A 23,866-nucleotide genomic window follows, 5' to 3' on the forward strand; every position below is an offset into this window, starting at 1 on the left:
GTTGGAATCATTTTTTTTTATCTTAATTAACTGTGCTTTACTTTTGTTAATCTTTAAATGCAACAGCTACGGACTTCAGCTCCTTAATTTGCTGCTGTGTGAATCCTAGCAGTGGTTACACATTACCTCTCTCTCTCTCTCTCTCACTCACTCACTCACTCACTCACTCACTCTGGAGACACAAAAACTTTTTCTGCTTGTGTGCTTTTGCTTTTGTTTTGTCAGACCCGTCGCCAGAAAAAAAATATATTAAGGGGGCGATGAGTTTATCACAGGGGGCGGGGTCCCCCCCCCCCCAAAAAAAATTGTGCGCACCGGAGGAGACGTGCGCTCCTGGAAAGCTCGTGTATTTACGCTGCACGGTTGTAAGAGACTGACTAAGAGTGAAGAGTGATGACAGTATTTTTTTTTAATTATTATTTGAACGTATAGACGCTCGGTCAAGTGATCTCTTGCATACCACAGAGCCGGTGTTCTGTCGAGATGAGGTGCGCCAACTTTCGACACTCTGAGCTGTGATGTACCTTGGCATTGTCCAATAGGAACAACGCGTCGGGCCAAAACACGGAAGACTCGTAGCAGAAACCACTGATCTCTACAAAATGGATTGGACCAATCTGATTGGCGCAGAAACCACTGATCTGTACAAAACATTAACGTGTGACAGGACTGCTCATTTATAGAGCAGTTTTCTGAAGAAAAATCATTGGAAATGTTTTTTTGTTGTTGTTACCTCAAAATTTCTGATTACTGTTAAAAAAGTTTAGAACACGTGTAATTAAAACAGGTAAATAAATCAATAAATGGTTCTTTAGAAACCTTTCATCTGTATTAAAACCACCTGTTATTTCAGATTTGATAATTTCTTGTTTAACATAAGGAACCTCAGACATTTATTTTTAGACAAATAAAATAACATGGAAACTTGTATATTTTTTGAAGTCTGGTAGATTATTTATATCTTATTTCAACCAGAAAAACAAACACTAAATAAATACAAGTGTTTATTATAAATGCAAAAGGAAATAATTTAACAGTGACTGCAGTGTGATTGTAAAGTAGGATTTCTGTGACATAAACCTCATGATGTTTTATATATATATACGAGGTCTATTAGAAAAGTATCCGACCTTATTATTTTTTTCAAAAACCATATGGATTTGAATCACGTGTGATTACATCAGACATGCTTGAACCCTCGTGGGCATGCGAGAGTTTTTTCACGCCTGTCGGTTACGTCATTCGCCTGTGGGCAGTCTTTGAGTGAGGAGTGGCCCACCCTCTCGTCGATTTTTCATTGTTTAGGAATGGCTCAGAGACTGCTGCTATGTTTGATCAAAATTTTTTCAAAACTGTAAGGCACAACTGAGTGGACACCATTCGATAAATTCAGCTGGTTTTCGGTAAAAATTTTATCGGCTGATGAGAGATTTTGGTCTGGTAGTGTCGCTTTAAGGACGGCCCACGGCGCCTGACGGCGATCTGCGCTTCGAGGCGGCAGCGTCTCGCCGTTTCAAGTTGAAAACTTCCACATTTCAGGCTCTGTTGATCCAGTAAGTCGTCAGAGAACAGAGAACTTTCAGAAGAAGTCGGCATGAGGAGTTTATTCGGACATTCCATTGTTAACAGACATTTTGTAATGAAAGAATGTGCGGACAGAGTCGCATGTCGGGCCGGACCCGACCGCGGGGGGTCGCGACAGGAAAAACACCTCCGTTGGAAACCTTAACGGGCAAGTTGGAACATGCCCAAGCTGTTAAACAATTTCTCAGTTACTCACTTGTTGAAAGCCATCAAAAGCCGCCTGAATTTTACAAATGGTTTTAAACACGGAGGTGTTTTTCCTGTCGCAGCGCACACAGATTCGCAAATTTGCACGCACGTCTTTCATTACAAAATGTCCTTAAACAGTGGAATGTCCGCATAAAGTCCTCATGCCGGCCTCTTCTGAATCTTCTCTGTTCTCTCACGACGTCCTGGGTGAATTAAGCCTTAAATTAGGATGTTTTCAGGTCGAAACAGGCCGACGACGGCGCCTGGAAGCGCTGCACGACGTCCCGCTCCATGGGAAGTCCTTACACCGACAGAAACACCCCATAATCTCTCATCACCCGTTAAACCTTTCACCGAAAACCATCTTAATTTCTCAAATAGTGTCCACTCGGATATTCCTCACAGGTCCAGAAAAAATTTTGATAAAGCAATGCGCGCCGTCTCGAGCCGCGTGTGAAACAAAGGAATTCAGCAGAGAGGGCGGGACCACATCTCACTCAAGGCCTGCCCACAGGGAAATGACGTCACCGACACGCGTGAAAAAACTCACGCATCCGCACAAAGGTTCAATCAATCAATCAATCAATTTTTTTACATAGCCCCAAATCACAACAAACAGTTGCCCCAAGGCGCTTTATATTGTAAGGCAAGGTCATACAATAATTATGTAAAACCCCAACGGTCAAAACGACCCCCTATGAGCAAGCACTTGGCTACAGTGGGAAGGAAAAACTCCCTTTTAACAGGAAGAAACCTCCAGCAGAACCAGGCTCAGGGAGGGGCAATCTTCTGCTGGGACTGGTTGGGGCTGAGGGAGAGAACCAGGAAAAAGACATGCTGTGGAGGGGAGCAGAGATCGATCACTAATGATTAAATGCAAAGTGGTGCATACAGAGCAAAAAGAGAAAGAAACAGTGCATCATGGGAACCCCCCAGCAGTCTACGTCTATAGCAGCATAACTAAGGGATGGTTCAGGGTCACCTGATCCAGCCCTAACTATAAGCTTTAGCAAAAAGGAAAGTTTTAAGCCTAATCTTAAAAGTAGAGAGGGTGTCTGTCTCCCTGATCTGAATTGGGAGCTGGTTCCACAGGAGAGGAGCCTGAAAGCTGAAGGCTCTGCCTCCCATTCTACTCTTACAAACCCTAGGAACTACAAGTAAGCCTGCAGTCTGAGAGCGAAGCGCTCTATTAGGGTGATATGGTACTACGAGGTCCCTAAGATAAGATGGGACCTGATTATTCAAAACCTTATAAGTAAGAAGAAGAATTTTAAATTCTATTCTAGAATTAACAGGAAGCCAATGAAGAGAGGCCAATATGGGTGAGATATGCTCTCTCCTTCTAGTCCCCATCAGTACTCTAGCTGCAGCATTTTGAATTAACTGAAGGCTTTTTAGAGAACTTTTAGGACAACCTGATAATAATGAATTACAATAGTCCAGCCTAGAGGAAATAAATGCATGAATTAGTTTTTCAGCATCACTCTGAGACAAGACCTTTCTGATTTTAGAGATATTGCGTAAATGCAAAAAAGCAGTCCTACATATTTGTTTAATATGCGCTTTGAATGACATATCCTGATCAAAAATGACTCCAAGATTTCTCACAGTATTACTAGAGGTCAGGGTAATGCCATCCAGAGTAAGGCTCTGGTTAGACACCATGTTTCTAAGATTTGTGGGGCCAAGTACAATAACTTCAGTTTTATCTGAGTTTAAAAGCAGGAAATTAGAGGTCATCCATGTCTTTATGTCTGTAAGACAATCCTGCAGTTTAGCTAATTGGTGTGTGTCCTCTGGCTTCATGGATAGATAAAGCTGGGTATCATCTGCGTAACAATGAAAATTTAAGCAATACCGTCTAATAATACTACCTAAGGGAAGCATGTATAAAGTGAATAAAATTGGTCCTAGCACAGAACCTTGTGGAACTCCATAATTAACTTTAGTCTGTGAAGAAGATTCCCCATTTACATGAACAAATTGTAATCTATTAGACAAATATGATTGAAACCACCACAGCGCAGTGCCTTTAATACCTATGGCATGCTCTAATCTCTGTAATAAAATTTTATGGTCAACAGTATCAAAAGCAGCACTGAGGTCTAACAGAACAAGCACAGAGTTGAGTCCACTGTCCGAGGCCATAAGAAGATCATTTGTAACCTTCACTAATGCTGTTTCTGTACTATGATGAATTCTAAAATCTGACTGAAACTCTTCAAATAGACCATTCCTCTGCAGATGATCAGTTAGCTGTTTTACAACTACCCTTTCAAGAATTTTTGAGAGAAAAGGAAGGTTGGAGATTGGCCTATAATTAGCTAAGATAGCTGGGTCAAGTGATGGCTTTTTAAGTAATGGTTTAATTACTGCCACCTTAAAAGCCTGTGGTACATAGCCAACTAACAAAGATAGATTGATCATATTTAAGATCGAAGCATTAAATAATGGTAGGGCTTCCTTGAGCAGCCTGGTAGGAATGGGGTCTAATAAACATGTTGATGGTTTGGATGAAGTAACTAATGAAAATAACTCAGACAGAACAATCGGAGAGAAAGAGTCTAACCAAATACCGGCATCACTGAAAGCAGCCAAAGATAACGATACGTCTTTGGGATGGTTATGAGTAATTTTTTCTCTAATAGTTAAAATTTTGTTAGCAAAGAAAGTCATGAAGTCATTACTAGTTAAAGTTAATGGAATACTCAGCTCAATAGAGCTCTGACTCTTTGTCAGCCTGGCTACAGTGCTGAAAAGAAACCTGGGGTTGTTCTTATTTTCTTCAATTAGTGATGTGTTGTGTGGGCCGCCAGAAGAGGAGGTACTGCTGGCCCACCACCAGAGGGTGCCCTGTCTGGAGTGCGGGCTCCAGGCACCAGAGGGCGCAGCCGCCTCACAGGAGCAGCCAGGGTGACAGCTGTCACGCATCACCTGCAACAGCTGTTACCAATCATCCGATCAGCAGGGGTACATCAGCAGGACCACGTCTCCACCTCTTTGCCGAGATATCGTTCTACCTGGAAGGTAACGTACTCAGCTAACTGTGAGACACTAACCTTTGTGACTTTGTGCGTTGTTTAGCAGACTCCTTTTTCCACGAGAGGTGGAGGTAGTTTTCCTACCGTGCGGATTGCTGGGTGCAAACGCGCCCACATTTATTTGTTTCTTTGTTCCTCGCCAGCAGTACCAGGTCCGACACGCGGAGGCAGTGGCCACGTGGGAGTTCGGGACTTGGCGGCTCCAGTATTCCCGGGGTCTGGTGGCGGAGGAAATCGTGTGGTTCCGGTTCTGCTTTGGACAGACGTCTCCTATCTTCGAGCCTGCCCACACGACACCTTTTGTGAATTGACTTTGTCTATTGTTGTAATTTGTTGTATTTGTTGTGCCCATTCACAACAGTAAAGTGTTGTTATTTGACCTACTCCATTGTCCGTTCATTTGCGCCCCCTGTTGTGGGTCCGTGTACCTACACTTTCCCAACAGTGATGAGTAGAAAGATGTCCTAGCTTTACGGAGGGCTTTTTTATAGAGCAACAGACTCTATTTCCCGGCTAAGTGAAGATCTTCTAAATTAGTGAGACGCCATTTCCTCTCCAACTTACGGGTTATCTGCTTTAAGCTACGAGTTTGTGAGTTATCGCCCACTATAATTATCTTATCTGAGCTAAGCACTAAGTCAGATAAAAGGTCTGAAAATTCACAGAGAAACTCACAGTAATGACCAGGTGGACGATAGATAATAACAAATAAAACTGTTTTTTGGGACTTCCAATTTGGATGGACAAGACTAAGAGTCAAGCTTTCAAATGAATTAAAGCTCTGTCTGGGTTTTTGATTAATTAATAAGCTGGAATGGAAGATTGCTGCTAATCCTCCGCCCCGGCCCGTGCTACGAGCATTCTGGCAGTTAGTGTGACTCGGGGGTGTTGACTCATTTAAACTAACATATTCATCCTGCTGTAACCAGGTTTCTGTAAGGCAGAATAAATCAATATGTTGATCAATTATTATATCATTTACCAACAGGGACTTAGAAGAGAGAGACCTAATGTTTAATAGACCACATTTAACTGTTTTAGTCTGTGGTGGAGTTGAAGGTGCTATATTATTTTTTCTTTTTGAATTTTTATGCTTAAATAGATTTTTGCTGGTTATTGGTGGTCTGGGAGCAGACACCGTCTCTACGGGGATGGGGTAATGAGGGGATGGCAGGGGGAGAGAAGCTGCAGAGAGGTGTGTAAGACTACAACTCTGCTTCCTGGTCCCAACCCTGGATAGTCACGGTTTGGAGGATTTAAGAAAATTGGCCAGATTTCTAGAAATGAGAGCTGCTCCATCCAAAGTGGGATGGATGCCGTCTCTCCTAACAAGACCAGGTTTTCCCCAGAAGCTTTGCCAATTATCTATGAAGCCCACCTCATTTTTTGGACACCACTCAGACAGCCAGCAATTCAAGGAGAACATGCAGCTAAACATGTCACTCCCGGTCCGATTGGGGAGGGGCCCAGAGAAAACTACAGAGTCCGACATTGTTTCTGCAAAGTTATACACCGATTTAATGTTAATTTTAGTGACCTCCGATTGGCGTAACCGGGTGTCATTACTGCCGACGTGAATTACAATCTTACCAAATTTACGCTTAGCCTTAGCCAGCAGTTTCAAATTTCCTTCAATGTCGCCTGCTCTGGCCTCCGGAAGACAATTGACTATGGTTGCTGGTGTCGCTAACTTCACATTTCTCAAAACAGAGTCGCCAATAACCAGAGTTTGATCCTCGGCGGGTGTGTCGTCGAGTGGGGAAAAACGGTTAGAAATGTGAACGGGTTGGCGGTGTACACGGGGCTTCTGTTTAGGACTACGCTTCCTCCTCACAGTCACCCAGTCAGCCTGCTTTCCCGGCTGCTCGGGATCTGCCAGGGGGTAACTAACGGCGGCTAAGCTACCTTGGTCCGCACCGACTACAGGGGCCTGGCTAGCTGTAGAATTTTCCACGGTGCGGAGCCGAGTCTCCAATTCGCCCAGCCTGGCCTCCAAAGCTATGAATAAGCTACACTTATTACAAGTACCGTTACTGCTAAAGGAGGCCGAGGAATAACTAAACATTTCACACCCAGAGCAGAAAAGTGCGGGAGAGACAGGAGAAGCCGCCATGCTAAATCGGCTAAGAGCTAGTAGCTACGCTAAGCTAGCGGATTCCTAAAAACACACAAAGTGAATAATGTGTAAATAATTTAGAGGTGATTCAGCAGAAGGAGTGCTTTAGTTAAGGCACGTAAAGATTACACTGGGAAACAAATCGTAATCTAGATGACTAGATCAATCTAACTGCGCAGATTAAACAGCTAACAGATACAGAAAAACACCGCTGTGCTCCGGAACAGGAAGTGATACAATACCGCAGTGAGAGCCAACCACCGTCATTCAAATCCATATAGTTTTTTAAAAAAATAAAAAGGTAGGAAACTTTTCTAATAGACCTCGTATATAGTCATTTAAACTTGTAATTTCGTCAAAAGATGTAATTGCCTTTAATGTTATCAGGACGCCCCCTCGTGTTGCCGGGTCCACGTTTTGTACTATGATCAAGGTGAAATGACAGTGAAAGTGTGTGTTTAGGTGTGTGTTCATGGTGTTTAGGTGTATAGTATTTGTTCATTGGGGGTTCAGTATGGACGGGTGGGTGTGCGTGTTTGGGGGTGGATTCGTCGGGCCAATAGTGGGCTGGTCCAGAGGAAAAATGCCAGGGCCGAAATTTGTTCCCAGTCCGACCCTGGGCCAGGCTGAGCCTACCTGCATGGCTGTTGGCTGGCGCTGCTAAGCCACGTGATGGCGCAACAACAAAAGACCAGAGGGGGGAGGGTGCGCTGCTCCGTGTTGTGTGACACAGCGCAGCGCTGCTCTTACAGACAGAGAGTAGACTTTGATGAATCTGCGTGCGCAGCAGTCAGTGCGTGCAGGAGAGAAAAAAGCTTGAGTATCGATCTTTTTACACGAGGATCGTTCAGTATCAATACCAGCGTTGGTATCGATATTATTGATATTAGGATCGATCCGCCCACCTCTACTAAACACCATGAGAATCCAGATAACCCCCACATTTTTAATACTTTTGTCGTAATTTTGATTAAATTCAGCTGAAAGTTCTTTATCATTAAAACCATTCAAGAAAGTGTCCTCTTTGTTAAGTGCTGTAGTGTAACCAGCAGGAGAGTCCTGGTGGTTGAAGTGAATTTGGCGACAGTAAAGCCCTTAACATCGAGGGCAGGGGTGGTGGACAAGTGGTTAGTGTGCTTGGTTTCAGTGTGGAAGGACTGGCATCCAAGTGTAAAACTTGTGCCAAATCAACATGCAGAGCCTCATCGGAGTTGCTGTGGTGACCCCAAGTGAAAGCAAGCGAGCAGCCGAAGGGACTTACAAACCCTTTAACAATGATTGCTTTCACTCGAGGTCGCCACAGCAACTCCAGTGAGGATCTGCATGTTGATTTGGCACAAGTTTTACACCGGATGCCCTTCCTGATGCAACTCCACATTACAATGGAGAAATGTGGCAGGGGTAGGGTTTGAACCGGGAACCTTTCACACTGAAACCAAGTACACTAACCACTTGGCCACCACACCCACCACACCCTTTAACATTGATGTTCTTGAATATTTTATTAAAGAAAAACACTTTTTGCACTTTGCAGACGGTCCCTGCACTACCTGCAGTCAGAATATTTTTTATCCACTTAGAGGACGGTTCATTTTGATGAAAATGAGGTTAAAGGTCGTTGTCTGCCTTCGTGAAGTTAAAAGTACTGTTGTTTATTTCTCTACAACTTTTCTTTTATGATTTATTAAGCCGGAAACTTCAAATCTCTTTCTGCCTTTACAGCCGGACGGCACTGTGCCGGGCGTCCTGAATTCTACTTAAGTGTGGCATGAAAGGTATTCAATGTGCAAAATGAACATTCCATTGTTATATTATTATCTATGACAAGAAGTCACATTATAAACAGGTCATAAACATTATATTTAAAGGTGGCATCATGTTTTCTGCCACTAGATGTCTCACTGACTCTGCATTTCAGGACATAGAGCTTCCCTCCTTGCAGAGTTTGGGTTTGGGGACATGTGCTGGTGCTGCACTTCACTAACAACAGAGCTCTGTCTCACCCTTTTTTTGTGCTCGGGTCATGAAATGAGTCTCATTTTCGTGACGTATTTTTAAATTTTATTTTACTATTTCTAATCCTTCCCCTAACCCAAACCCCCAAACGTAACACAAACTCACACCATGTCGTGATGGCATCACAAAAAACAAATTCATCTATGGTTCATGATATCATAAAGAAAATGTGTGATGGGAGCACAAATTCATTTCATGATGGGAACATGGAATGCAGGGTGACACGTGTGTGTGTGTGTGTGTGTGTGTGTGTGTGTGTGTGTGTGTGTGTGTGTGTGTGTGTGTGTGTGTGTGTGTGTGTGTGTGTGTGTGTGTGTGTGTGTGTGTGTGTGTGTGTGTGTGTGTGTGTGTGTGTCGGGGGTGGGGGGGACGTGTGGTAGTTAGGGTCAGGGTCAGTGTTGTATAGTAACGAAGAAAAATACTTCACTACTGTACTTAAAACACACACACACACACACACACACACACACACACACACACACACACACACACACACACACACACACACACACACACACACACACACACACACACACACACACGAAAAAAGTCGTGTTTTCACCCAGAGACACCACTGATTACTAGTGACTGCAATGAAGTCAGGCCGATTTGTCATGAGGCATGTCCGGTAGGCTTTTTTGCAGTTGCGCACTTGGGAGGTGCGCAACTGCAAAAATGATAATCTCTCTACATTAATTACAGACCTGCAGCGGATCTGTAATCAACTTTTCTGCAGCGCGGCTTTGCGTTGAACCTTGAACTAACCAAAGCAGTGATTCGCAGATCGAAGCAGTGCTTCGACCTATGATTCGTAGATTTTATTTCGCTTTATCCTAAATTTTCCCCACTAAAACCCTGAAGAGCATATGTGAGTAATATTTAATATTTTTATGTTAAACCGACCTGTTATGGTCTTCTGAAACAGTTGATAGATGTATTTTACAACTTAAAAACGGGGCAGATGCTAACGCGTTAGCATGTCTATGGCGTTTTCAGTGTTAAAGGTAGCATTAAGCTGTTCGCATCAGCACGTTTGTGTTGATTTGTGTTCGTTGTAAAAGAGTCAAATTGTAATTTTTTAAAATTTATTTTTATTCATATATTGTAGCAACAACAATAATAGTCTACATAATAGACAATAATAGTCAATAATAATGGACTAATAATGTTACAATACAATTTTAGAGAAAGAGACAAAAAGAACCTAATGAAACAAAACACAACAGGAAAGATAAAACCATGTAACAATGAAAATAAATCAATCAATCAATCAATCAATCAATCAATCAATTTTATTTATATAGCGCCAAATCACAACAAACAGTTGTCCCAAGGCGCTTTATATTGTAAGGCAAGGCCATACAATAATTATGTAAAACCCCAACGGTCAAAACGACCCCCTGTGAGCAAGCACTTGGCTACAGTGGGAAGGAAAAACTCCCTTTTAACAGGAAGAAACCTCCAGCAGAACCAGGCTCAGGGAGGGGCAGTCTTCTGCTGGGACTGGTTGGGGCTGAGGGAGAGAACCAGGAAAAAGACATGCTGTGGAGGGGAGCAGAGATCGATCACTAATGATTAAATGCAGAGTGGTGCATACAGAGCAAAAAGAGAAAGAAACAGTGCATCATGGGAACCCCCCAGAAGTCTACGTCTATAGCAGCATAACTAAGGGTTGGTTCAGGGTCACCTGATCCAGCCCTAACTATAAGCTTTAGCAAAAAGGAAAGTTTTAAGCCTAATCTTAAAAGTAGAGAGGGTGTACAGGTGTTGCAGACGCTCTGGGTGGGATGTCGGTGGCCACAGCAGACGTGCGCTGAAGAGGCCAGTGTCACCGACTGAACGATCCCCTCTAAAAATTGGTCCACCCTGCTTTCACTGCGCATGCGTCTGAGTCTGACTCTCTGAGTCTGACTCTACACTTAAAGCGATCAAAGGGAATAATGTGATTATTAACCATCAGATGATAAAGTAAAAGCTCTTAAATCATTCTAAAGTCAGTTTTAAGCAAAAAAGGGACCGTTTTAAGCAGAAACAAGGTGATAATCGGTGACTCATTACTGAAGCTCCAGAATGATGTAGGTGCTGCAGCACCTCAGACTCAGACATGTGGCTGCAGCACTCTGATCGCTTCCTCCGTCTTTTATGATGAAATAATGCTGAATTTATGTGGAAATGATTGTTGTACTAAAGCTTCAGATATCTGTTGCTGAGATAGATGATGACTGGAGGCAGTTTGAAGCAGAAACAAGGTGATAACTGGTGAATCACTGCAGACATTCAGAAATGACTCTGCTGACGCTTCGAAATGATGCATGCACAGTGAAAGGCAGGGCGGGCTGATTTTTAAGGGGGACCGTTTGGTAGGCGACACAGGTTCACGTGGTCTGGATCTGTCACATCCAACCTCTGCTTCTCAGCACACCTGGAACCAGAAAATTGCAGTAACAAAGTATTCCTTTACATTTATTTTGTAGCACCAAGGGACACGTGCAATTCTGTCTGATCTTGGAAGAGGATGGGGAAAAAGGGACTTTGGGGGGGGGGGGGGGGGAGTGGAGAAAAATAGATAATTCAGCTTAAATTCTAAGTATTTATTTCTTTATTATTGTTCTATTAATTTCAATTTATTGTTTTTTTTTTTCAATTTATTGTCAATTACATAGCACGAAATCACAACAAAGTTGCTTCAAGGTGCTTCACAATAAGGTCTAACCTTACCAACCCCCAGAACAAGCACACAGGCGACAGTGGTAAGGAAAAACTCCCTCTGATGAAGAAACCTCAAGCAGACCAGACTCAAAGGGGTGACCCTCTGCTTGGGCCATGCTACAGACACAATTTACAAAACAATTTACAAAAACAAATATACAGGTGCACCGGACAGGAGGGGTGCAGAAACAGACACCACACCCACCTCTGGATGGAGCCACACCTCAAACAGAGAGAGAAAAAAAAAAACAGAATCAGGAGCAGAAAGACAACAAATACAGTATAATTTGTCAGCATTAAGCAATAAGAAAAACATAAGAAATACTAAGGTGATCACCAGCCACGAGCCCTGAGGTTCACTACTCGTAAAAGACCCAGAATTTAGATAAAGTTGCTCTGTTTCCTAATAAAATTAATTTAAAAGGGTAAAAAGATATGGATGGTGGCAAGAAGAGGAAAGGTGGCACTGAAAGAGCCAGGGATCAGAAGAGAGTAGCCCTTCAGGCAGATGCTGCAAAATGTCTTAAAATAACAGACATGTTTGCTTCGCGTGGACGCGGAGCATCCACATCTGCGGCAGCCTCAGCAAGTGGCGGAGAAGAAGTTCAACAGGTGGACGAGGCGGGGACCACTACGGCCATGACGGTAAGTGAAGGTTAACTTCAGCTATTAATTGATGAACAGCAACCTAACTTGTTCATAAATCAGACATCTGTGTGTGAGACAGACATTCTGATCTTCTGGTCCGAAGTAAAGTGCTGTCTAACTGGGTCACTCAGATATGAATTAAGGTTGGATATTAAATCAAATCAAATCAATTTTATTTATATAGCACCAAATCACAACAACAGTTGCCCCAAGGCGCTTTATATTGTAAGGCAAAAGCCATACAATAATTACAGAAAAACCCCAACGGTCAAAACGACCCCCTGTGAGCAAGCACTTGGCAACAGTGGGAAGGAAAAACTCCCTTTTAACAGGAAGAAACCTCCAGCAGAACCAGGCTCAGGGAGAGGCAGTCTTCTGCTGGGACTGGTTGGGGCTGAGGAAGAGAATCAGGAAAAAGACATGCTGTGGAAGACAGCAGAGATCAATCACTAATGATTAAATGCAGAGTGGTGCATACAGAGCAAAAAGAGAAACACTCAGTGCATCACGGGAACCCCCCAGCAGTCTAAGTCTATAGCAGCATAACTAAGGGATGGTTCAGGGTCACCTGATCCAGCCCTAACTACAAGCTTTAGCAAAAAGGAAAGTTTTAAAAAGTAGAGAGGGTGTCTGTCTCCCTGATCCGAATTGGGAGCTGGTTCCACAGGAGAGGAGCCTGAAAGCTGAAGGCTCTGCCTCCCATTCTACTCTTACAAACCCTAGGAACTACAAGTAAGCCTGCAGTCTGAGAGCGAAGCGCTCTATTGGGGTGATATGGTACTATGAGGTCCCTAAGATAAGATGGGACCTGATTATTCAAAACCTTATAAGAAGAAGAATTTTAAATTCTATTCTAGAATTAACAGGAAGCCAATGAAGAGAGGCCAATATGGGTGAGATATGCTCTCTCCTTCTAGTCCCTGTTAGCACTCTAGCTGCAGCATTTTGAATTAACTGAAGGCTTTTCAGGGAACCTTTAGGACAACCTGATAATAATGAATTACAATAGTCCAGCCTAGAGGAAATAAATGCATGAATTAGTTTTTCAGCATCACTCTGAGACAAGACCTTTCTAATTTTAGAGATATTGCGTAAATGCAAAAAAGCAGTCCTACATATTTGTTTAATATGCGCATTGAATGACATATCCTGATCAAAAATGACTCCAAGATTTCTCACAGTATTACTAGAGGTCAGGGTAATGCCATCCAGAGTAAGGATCTGGTTAGACACCATGTTTCTAAGATTTGTGGGGCCAAGTACAATAACCTCAGTTTTATCTGAGTTTAAAAGCAGGAAATTAGAGGTCATCCATGTCTTTATGTCTGTAAGACAATCTTGCAGTTTAGCTAATTGGTGTGTGTCCTCTGGCTTCATGGATACATAAAGCTGGGTATCATCTGCGTAACAATGAAAATTTAAGCAATGCCGTCTAATAATACTGCCTAAGGGAAACATGTATAAAGTGAATAAAATTGTTCCTAGCACAGAACCTTGTGGAACTCCATAATTAACCTTAGTCTGTGAAGATGATTTCCCATTTACATGAACAAATTGTAATCTATTAGATAAATATGATTCAAACCACCGCAGCGCAGTGCCTTTAATACCTATGGCATGCTCTAATCTCTGTAATAAAATTTTATGGTCAACAGTATAAAAAGCAGCACTGAGGTCTAACAGAACAAGCACAGAGATGAGTCCACTGTCTGAGGCCATAAGAAGATCATTTGTAACCTTCACTAATGCTGTTTCTGTACTATGATGAATTCTGAAACCTGACTGAAACTCTTCAAATAGACCATTCCTCTGCAGACGATCAGTTAGCTGTTTTACAACTACCCTTTCAAGAATTTCTGAGAGAAAAGGTTGGAGATTGGCCTATAATTAGAAAAACAGACAATCTGGATCCAATCCAGATTACAGATTTTGTGGCCATTTAAATTTATTATTGAAAGCATCATTTAATGTATATGTTAGATAATATCTGTGCTAATTCTTTGTTTTATCAAATCAAATTTATTTATATAGCACCAAATCACAACAAACAGTTGCCCCAAGGCGCTTTATATTGTAAGGCAAAAGCCATACAATAATTACGGAAAAACCCCAATGGTCAAAACGACCCCCTGTGAGCAAGCACTTGGCGACAGTGGGAAGGAAAAACTCCCTTTTAACAGGAAGAAACCTTCAGCAGAACCAGGCTCAGGGAGGGGCAGTCTTCTGCTGGGACTGGTTGGGGCTGAGGGAGAGAACCAGGAAAAAGACATGCTGTGGAGGGGAGCAGAGATCAATCACTAATGATTAAATGCAGAGTGGTGCATACAGAGCAAAAAGAGAAAGAAACACTCAGTGCATCATGGGAACCCCCCAGCAGTCTAAGTCTATAGCAGCATAACTAAGGGATGGTTCAGGGTCACCTGATCCAGCCCTAACTATATGCTTTAGCAAAAAGGAAAGTTTTAAGCTTAATCTTAAAAGTAGAGAGGGTGTCTGTCTCCCTGATCTGAATTGGGAGCTGGTTCCACAGGAGAGGAGCCTAAAAGCTGAAGGCTCTGCCTCCCATTCTACTCTTACAAACCCTAGGAAGTACAAGTAAGCCTGCAGTCTGAGAGCGAAGCGCTCTATTGGGGTGATATGGTACTAAGAGGTCCCTAAGATAAGATGGGACCTGATTATTCAAAACCTTATAAGTAAGAAGAATAATTTTGAATTCTATTCTAGAATTAACAGGAAGCCAATGAAGAGAGGCCAATATGGGTGAAATATGCTCTCTCCTTCTAGTCCCCATCAGCACTCTAGCTGCAGCATTTTGAATTAACTGAAGGCTTTTCAGGGAACTTTTAGGACAACCTGATAATAATGAATTACAATAGTCCAGCCTAGAGGAAATAAATGCATGAATTAGTTTTTCAGCATCACTCTGAAACAAGACCTTTCTAATTTTAGAGATATTGCGCAAATGTAAAAAAGCAGTCCTACATATTTGCTTAATATGCACATTGAAGGACATATCCTGATTAAAAATGACTCCAATATTTCTCACAGTATTACTAGAGGTCAGGGTAATGCCATCCAGAGTAAGGATCTGGTTAGACACCATGTTTCTAAGATTTGTGGGGCCAAGTACAATAACTTCAGTTTTATCTGAATTTAAAAGCAGGAAATTAGAGGTCATCCATGTCTTTATGTCTGTAAGACATTCCTGCAGTTTAACTAATTGGTGTGTGTCCTCTGGCTTCATGGATAGATAAAGCTGGGTATCATCTGCATAACAATGAAAATTTAAGCATGTATAAAGTGAATAAAATTGGCCCTAGCACAGAACCTTGTGGAACTCCATAATTAACCTTAGTCTGTGAAGAAGACTCCCCATTTACATGAACAGATTGTAATCTATTAGATAAATATGATTCAAACCATCGCAGCGCAGTGCCTTTAATACCTATGACATGCTCTAATCTCTGTAATAAAATTTTATGGTCAACAGTATCAAAAGCAGCACTGAGGTCTAACAGGACAAGCACAGAGATGAGTCCACTGTCTGAGGCCATAAGAAGATCATTTGTAACCTTCACTAATGCTGTTTCTGTACTATGATGAATTCTGAAACCTGACTGAAACTCTTCAAATAGACCATTCCTCTGCAGATGAGTTAGCTGTCTTACAACTACCCTTTCAAGAATTTTTGAGCGAAAAGGAAGGTTGGAGATTGGCCTATAATTAGCTAAGATAGCTGGGTCAAGTGATGGCTTTTTAAGTAATGGTTTAATTACTGCCACCTTAAAAGCCTGTGGTACATAGCCAACTAATAAAGATAGATTGATCATATTTAAGATCGAAGCATTAATTAATGGTAGGGCTTCCTTGAGCAGCCTGGTAGGAATGGGGTCTAATAGATATGTTGATGGTTTAGAGGAAGTGACTAATGAAAATAATTCAGACAGAACAATCGGAGAGAAAGAGTCTAACCAAATACCAGCATTACTGAAAGCAGCCAAAGATAACCTTTCCTTCCCACTGTAGCCAAGTGCTTGCTCACAGGGGGTCGTTTTGACCGTTGGGGTTTTACATCATTATTGTATGGCCTTGCCTTACAATATAAAGCGCCTTGGGGCAACTGTTTGTTGTGATTTGGCGCTATATAAAAAAAAATTGATTGATTGATTGATTGATAACGATATGTCTTGGTTATGAGTAATTTTTTCTCTAATAGTTAAAATTTTATTAGCAAAGAAAGTCATGAAGTCATTGCTAGTTAAAGTTAAAGGAATACTCGGCTCAATAGAGCTCTGACTCTTTGTCAGCCTGGCTACAGTGCTGAAAAGAAACCTGGGGTTCTTATTTTCTTCAATTAGTGATGAGTAGTAAGATGTTCTAGCTTTACGGAGGGCTTTTTTATAGAGCAACAGACTCTTTTTCCAGGCTAAGTGAAGATCTTCTAAATTAGTGAGACGCCATTTCCTCTCCAACTTACGGGTTATCTGCTTTAAGCTGCGAGTTTGTGAGTTATACCACGGAGTCAGGCACTTCTGATTTAAGGCTCTCTTTTTCAGAGGAGCTACAGCATCCAAAGTTGTGCTCAATGAGGATGTAAAACTATTGATGAGATAATCTGATAATCTATCTCACTCACAGAGTTTAGGTAGCTACTCTGCACTGTGTTGGTATATGGCATTGGAGAACATAACAAAGAAGGAATCATATCCTTAAACCTAGTTACAGCGCTTTCCGAAAGACTTCTACTGTAATGAAACTTATTCCCCACTGCTGGGTAGTCCATTAAAGTAAATGTAAATGTTATTAAGAAAATAACAAATAAAGAGAATACTGTTAAGTCTTCAATTTCCATACCATAAGTCAAAACAATATCTAAAGTATGATTAAAGTGGTGGGTGGACTCATTTACATTTTGAGCGAAGCCAATTGAGTCTAATAATAGATTAAATGCAGTGTTGAGGCTGTCATTCTCAGCATCTATGTGGATGTTAAAATTGCCCACTATAATTATCTTATTTGAGCTAAGCAGTAAGTCAGACAAAAGGTCTGAAAATTCACAGAGAAACTCACAGTAACGACCAGGTGGACGATAGATAACAACAAATAAAACTGGTTTTTGGGACTTCCAATTTGGATGGACAAGACTAAGAGTCAAGCTTTCAAATGAATTAAAGCTCTGTCTGGGTTTTTGATTAATTAATAAGCTGGAGTGCAAGATTTCTGCTAATCCTCCGCCCCGGCCCGTGCTACGAGCATTCTGACAGTTAGTGTGACTCGGGGGTGTTGACTCATTTAAACTAACATATTCATCCTGCTGTAACCAGGTTTCTGTTAGGCAGAATAAATCAATATGTTGATCAATTATTATATCATTTACTAACAGGGACTTAGAAGAGAGAGACCTAATGTTTAATAGACCACATTTAACTGTTTCAGTCTGTGGTGCAGTTGAAGGTGCTATATTATTTTTTCTTTTTGAATTTTTATGCTTAGATTTTTACTGGTTGTTGGTGGTCTGGGAGCAGGCACCGTCTCTACGGGGATGGGGTATTGGGGGGATGAAAGGGGGAGAGAAGCTGCAGAGAGGTGTGTAAGACTACAACTCTGCTTCCTGGTCCCAACCCTGGATAGTTTCTAGAAATGAGAGCTGCTCCATCCAAAGTGGGATGGATGCCGTCTCTCCTAACAAGCCCAGGTTTTCCCCAGAAGCTTTGCCAATTATCAGCCAGCAATTCAAGGAGAACATGTGGCTAAACATGCACTCCCGGTCCGATTGGGGAGGGGCCCAGAGAAAACTACAGAGTCCGACATTGTTTTTGCAAAGTTACACACCGATTCAATGTTAATTTTAGTGACCTTTGATTGGCATAACCGGGTGTCATTACTGCCGACGTGAATTACAATCTTACGAAATTTACACTTAGCTAACGGCGGCTAAGCTACCTTGGTCCACACCGACTACAGGGGCCTGGCTAGCTGTAGGATTTTCCAAGGTGCGGAGCCGAGTCTCCAATTCGCCCAGCCTGGCCTCCAGAGCTACAAATAAGCTACACTTATTACAAGTACCATTACTGCTAAAGGAGGCCGAGGAATAACTAAACATTTCACACCCAGAGCAGAAAAGTGCGGGAGAGACAGGAGAAGCCGCCATGCTAAACTGGCTATGAGCTAGTAGCTGCGCTAAGCTATCGGATTCCTCAAAACACACAAAGTGAATAATATGTAAATAATTTAGAGGTGATTCAGCAGAGGGAGTGCTTTAGTTAAGGCACGTGAAGATTACACTGTGAAACAAATCATTACCTAGTTATCTAGATCAATCTAACTGTGGGCAGTCTGTGAGAGTTGTCAGTAATTTCAGCACTTTGGTGATGAGAATGTCCGGTATGATGGTGTTAAACACTGAGCTGTAGTCCACGAAGAGCATCCTCACGTAGCTCTTCTCGTTCTTCAGGTGGCTCGGCACTGTGTGGAGCCTGCGGGCGATGGCGTCCTCTGTAGACCGGTTTGCCCTGTGGAGTGTGATGCGTTCAACAAAGGAACGCTGAGACGTTTGTAAAAATCCATTGAAGAAGTTCATTTAGAGTCTGAAACAGTGTGCAGAGTTAAATCCTGCCGTTTGTTTTTGCTGCAGGCACGGCATGTGTGCAAACCAGCAGAATGACTGAATGCCCTCCTTTCCCCCTAATTAAAGAAAGCCTGCAGTTACGTCAATTAGACGAGCTACTGAGAAAGAGCTTCCAAATTTAAATATCTCCCAAACCAGCTGCAGGCAAAAGCAACTCGCTTTGCTAATCAGATCTTTATTTTTTTACATTTATATGTGTGATTGGAGGAACAGCGTCGGGGCGTGGCCACAGACGTCAGAGCGACTCTTCAGGAGAGCTTCCATACATCAGACGACACGCGTCCTCCACAGGTGGACCAGCTGTGACCACAGGGCAGACTCACAGTTTCCAAACAGACTGTTGGGTCGTACCTCAAACAGCAGGAACACCGTCACCTTTAACAGAAACTAAAGCCATGGAATGAATAAAACATGCTGGAAAAATTCAAGTGTCTCACTGCTGTTTCTCAGTGACAGCCTGTGGTGCAGCTTCTGCAGGTGATGATTACAGACAAATGATCCACAGAGTCTGATGTGGTGCAGCTTCTGTAGGTGTTGATCACAGACAAATGATCCACGGACTCTCACTTGATGTAGCGTGCTGCATCCAGTGCTGATGTCATAACAACTGTGACCACAGAGTGCTGACCTGTGCTTCAGGACAATTCTACTGAAATGTACTTCATGAAACTTTGCAAGAAGACAAGTGCACAGGTCAAATATGAACACATTATGTCCAAGTAGTTAAGTGCGCTTATTTTCAATGCAGAAAGTTCCTGGTTTAAACCCTTCTGTCATACAGTTGTATGTAAAGGTTTGGGCACCTCTGATGATTTCCATGATTTTCCTTTATAAATCATTGGTTGACTGGATCAGTAATTTCAGTTAAATATATCATATAGCAGACGAACACAGTGATATTTGAGAAGTGAAATGAAGTTGATAGGATTTACAGAAAGTATGCAATAATTCTTTAAACAAAATTAGGCAGGTGCATAAATTTGGGCACCCTTGTCATTTTATTGATTTGAATACATTTAGCACTAATTATTGGAACACAAAATTGGTTTGGTAAGCTCACTGACCCTTGACCTCCTTACACAGGTAAATCCAATCACGAGAAAGGGTATTTAAGGTGGCCATTTGCAAATGTTTCCCCTCTTTGCATCTCTTCTAATGAGTGGCAACATGGGAGCCTCTGAACAACTCTCAAATGACCTGAAAACAAAGATTGTTCAGCATCATGGTTTTAAGGGAAGGATACAAAAAGCTATCTCAGAGATTTCAGCTGTCAGTTTCCACTGTGAGGAACATAGTGAGGAAATGGAACACCGCAGGCACAGTACTAGTTAAGGCCCGAAGTGGCAGGCCAAGAAAAAATGTAGAGCCCATGGATCCCCACGTGCAACACGCCACTAACATAACACTAAACCAATAAACCACTAAATATTTAGCAGAAGTTAGAGCTAACACTAACTTTTAGTACTGAATCTGTACACTGTCGGCTACTGGTTTCAAGTTTAGGTACCGCCGAGGGTTCTGGGTAAAATCAAAGATGATCACAAATCTCAAACAAACAACAAGTCAGAGCTTATGCGCTCTGCTTACTGCTGCAAAACTGAAAATTCTGTTTGCAAAGTGTGATTCACAACGAATAGCGACCAGTGATTGTCGCTATTCACCCTGCCATCCAGTAGATGCCAGTGTCAATGCATTTTGACTAGGGGTGGGATTGTTTGAAAGGAGACTGTTTTCCCATAATGCCTTTTGGCACGTGTGTTCGTTAATGTGCAAACCTTCAGAATTAGTGCATTACTTTGAAAGATATGTGTGATATTTTCAATGTGTAAAAATGACAGAGTTGCCATGAATGTTTTGTTTATAAATCAAACTATGAGTGAAAAGTGCTTTATGTTTCATGTAACCTGCCCACTCTCATGTGTAATTGCATATGGAAAGTAAATAACACTTTTCTTTTTTTGTTTTGTTGAAACAGCAGCCGGAGACCTACCCACCCCTTTTTGCCAGGGGAGGACTGAGCTCACAGCAGTCTGACTGCTGCAAAACATGCAATAGACAGAAACTAACATTCGCCCCTTTCCAGTCTCCCATAATTCATTGCGCCGTTAGACAGGTTCCAGTTTCGTTAGCTGCTGACTCAACTGTGGACGTTTTAGCAAGCAAAACAATGTCAGAAGTACTGAAATGTAAGTAGTATCTTCTCTCCTAACATTTTATGTCTGTTAAAACTGTTTATGTGTGAACGAAATGGAAAAAAAAAAAAAAAAACGTCACGGAAAGGTTTGTTTACATGGGCGATTATTTTTAGCACTGGACTGCTGAGGCTTGTACAAGAATTCACCCATCACTGCCCAGTATCTCTCTTTAGCTGATTTTTTTCACCCATCCCATAAACTTAAATGACAAATTTGAGACCGAGCAGACTGTTCTTCAGCATTATGGGTTTCATGTTCTCAGTTTTGTGAACTGTCAGCCCTGTTGTGTGGGCCGCTGAAGAGGAGGTACTGCTGGCCCACCACCACCAGATGGCGCCCTGCTTGAAGTGCGGGCTTCAAGCACGAGAGGGTGTCGGAGCAACAGAGAGTGACAGCTGTCACTCATCATCAGCACCAGCTGTCACTCATCATCCACATCACCATAAAAGCAGGACTGCAACTCCCCGCCGAGAAATCAGCTACCGTAAGAGGTAATTTCTCTGCTGACTTAAAACTGTGTCTTAGTCTGAACTCTTTTGCAGCCGTTTTCCTGTGGTGTTTTCCTTATCTGTGGAATTGGTGTTTGGTGTGATCAGCGACGGCTTCGCTTCACACTCCAACCAGATAAGTGGTTAGACAGGAGCTGCACGAGTGTGTGATTGGAGGTGGAGGTGCTCCCTCCCAAAAGAACACAGACTGTGGAATTCCTGAGTGTGCGAACTCACACTCTTCTACACTGTTTCTGTTCTCTGCCAGCAGTACCAGGTCTGACAGCTGGAGACGGTGGCCACCTGGGGATCCAGGACTTGGCGACTCCGGTGTTCTTCAGATCCGTTGGTGGTGAGGGCCGTGTGGGATCCGGCTCAGTTCTGGACGGACGTCTCCTATCCTCAAGCCTGCCCACATGTCACTCTACATATAATTGTCTGTATTACCAAAACTGTATTTGTCTGTATTCCGTTGTGCACTTCACAACATTAAATTGTTACTGTTTGGCTTATCCATTGCCCGTTCATTTAACGCCCCCTGTTGTGGGTCCGTGTTCCTACACTTTCACAACAAGCCCACTGACCTGCAGTCTTCTTCAGAAGTACTGGCACCACCAACGATGCTTGCATTTTCATTTTGGACTTCTTATTGATGGAAAGATTCTTCTCAAAGCAGGGATCAGTGTGTTGAACTATTTTTCAGTGGATAGATAGGTGTGATTAACTATTTTTGTCCCTTGGAGCTGAAGTTGTTTTATGTTAAAATACTCAAAGAATTAAACTAAAATTTTATGTTGCCAGTCTTGGCAACATAGATGGGGACAGTTTTCCATCCCTGCAACAGCCAGTCTGTTAAATAACCATCATATGCATATTTGTTTCTGTTTTTGCTTTGGTCTGAAGTCTGTGGCACCAGCAGTTCCTCACATTCAAAGGGCTTGTCAAAGATCCATTGTACGAAAGGAGGCTATAGTGGAAACTGGTGCAAAGATTTACGGACCATTCATAGACACGGATCTTTCATAGACACATACTGTAAAAGAAGAGACCATTCACAGACATATGAAGAACCATTAATTATTCAATATGTAACAATCAATCAATCAATCAATCAATTTTTTTTTTATATAGCGCCAAATCACAACAAACAGTTGCCCCAAGGCGCTTTATATTGTAAGGCAAGGCCATACAATAATTATGTAAAACCCCAACGGTCAAAACGACCCCCTGTGAGCAAGCACTTGGCTACAGTGGGAAGGAAAAACTCCCCTTTAACAGGAAGAAACCTCCAGCAGAACCAGGCTCAGGGAGGGGCAGTCTTCTGCTGGGACTGGTTGGGGCTGATGGAGAGAACCAGGAAAAAGACATGCTGTGGAGGGGAGCAGAGATCGATCACTAATGATTAAATGCAGAGTGGTGCATACAGAGCAAAAAGAGAAAGAAACAGTGCATCATGGGAACCCCCCAGCAGTCTACGTCTATAGCAGCATAACTAAGGGATGGTTCAGGGTCACCTGATCCAGCCCTAACTACAAGCTTTAGCAAAAAGGAAAGTTTTAAGCCTAATCTTAAAAGTAGACAACCAAAACCAAAAATATAGCACTTTATCAAAACATTATTACTCATTATACTGATGTTCTGGTCCGACAGCAAGACATCAATATAAGGAACTTTTCAAATTTCCCTCCCTGCCACATAAGCCACACTATCACCATAGTGAATTTTCTGCACTAATTTCCCCGCTAAGCTAATAGATTCCACACCCACATTTGTCATAAGCCTTGCAGTGCCTTTAATCACCTGCTCCGTGACCTGCTGTAAAGTCCTAATGTTACCCTCCCAGTTTGAAGTGCAGCTCCATCCAGAAGTGGGATAGGGTGTCTTCTTCTGCAAGATTCCTGTCCTGTACACCAGCATGGACTCCCAAAATTTTCTGTATATTTGTATTGTCAATTGTTGATAGCATGGCCCAAGCAGAGGGTCACCCATCTGAGTCTGGTCTGCTTGAAGTTTCTTCCTCAGATCATCAGAGGGAGTTTTTCCTTAACACTGTGACCTGTGTGCTTGCTCTGGGGGTTGGTAAGGTTAGACCTTACTTATGTGAAGCATCTTGAGGTAGCTTCGTTGTGATTTGGCACTATATAAATGATATAAATTGAAATTAACATGTCAGGGTGGATAACAGCGGTGTGGAGGTTTGGGCTCCAGGGGTCCCTGGGCCTGGTAGGCCCGTTCAGTAATCCATCCTTGTA

Source organism: Thalassophryne amazonica, chromosome 8 (assembly GCF_902500255.1).
Source record: "Thalassophryne amazonica chromosome 8, fThaAma1.1, whole genome shotgun sequence".
Classification (NCBI taxonomy): Eukaryota; Metazoa; Chordata; class Actinopteri; order Batrachoidiformes; family Batrachoididae; genus Thalassophryne; species Thalassophryne amazonica.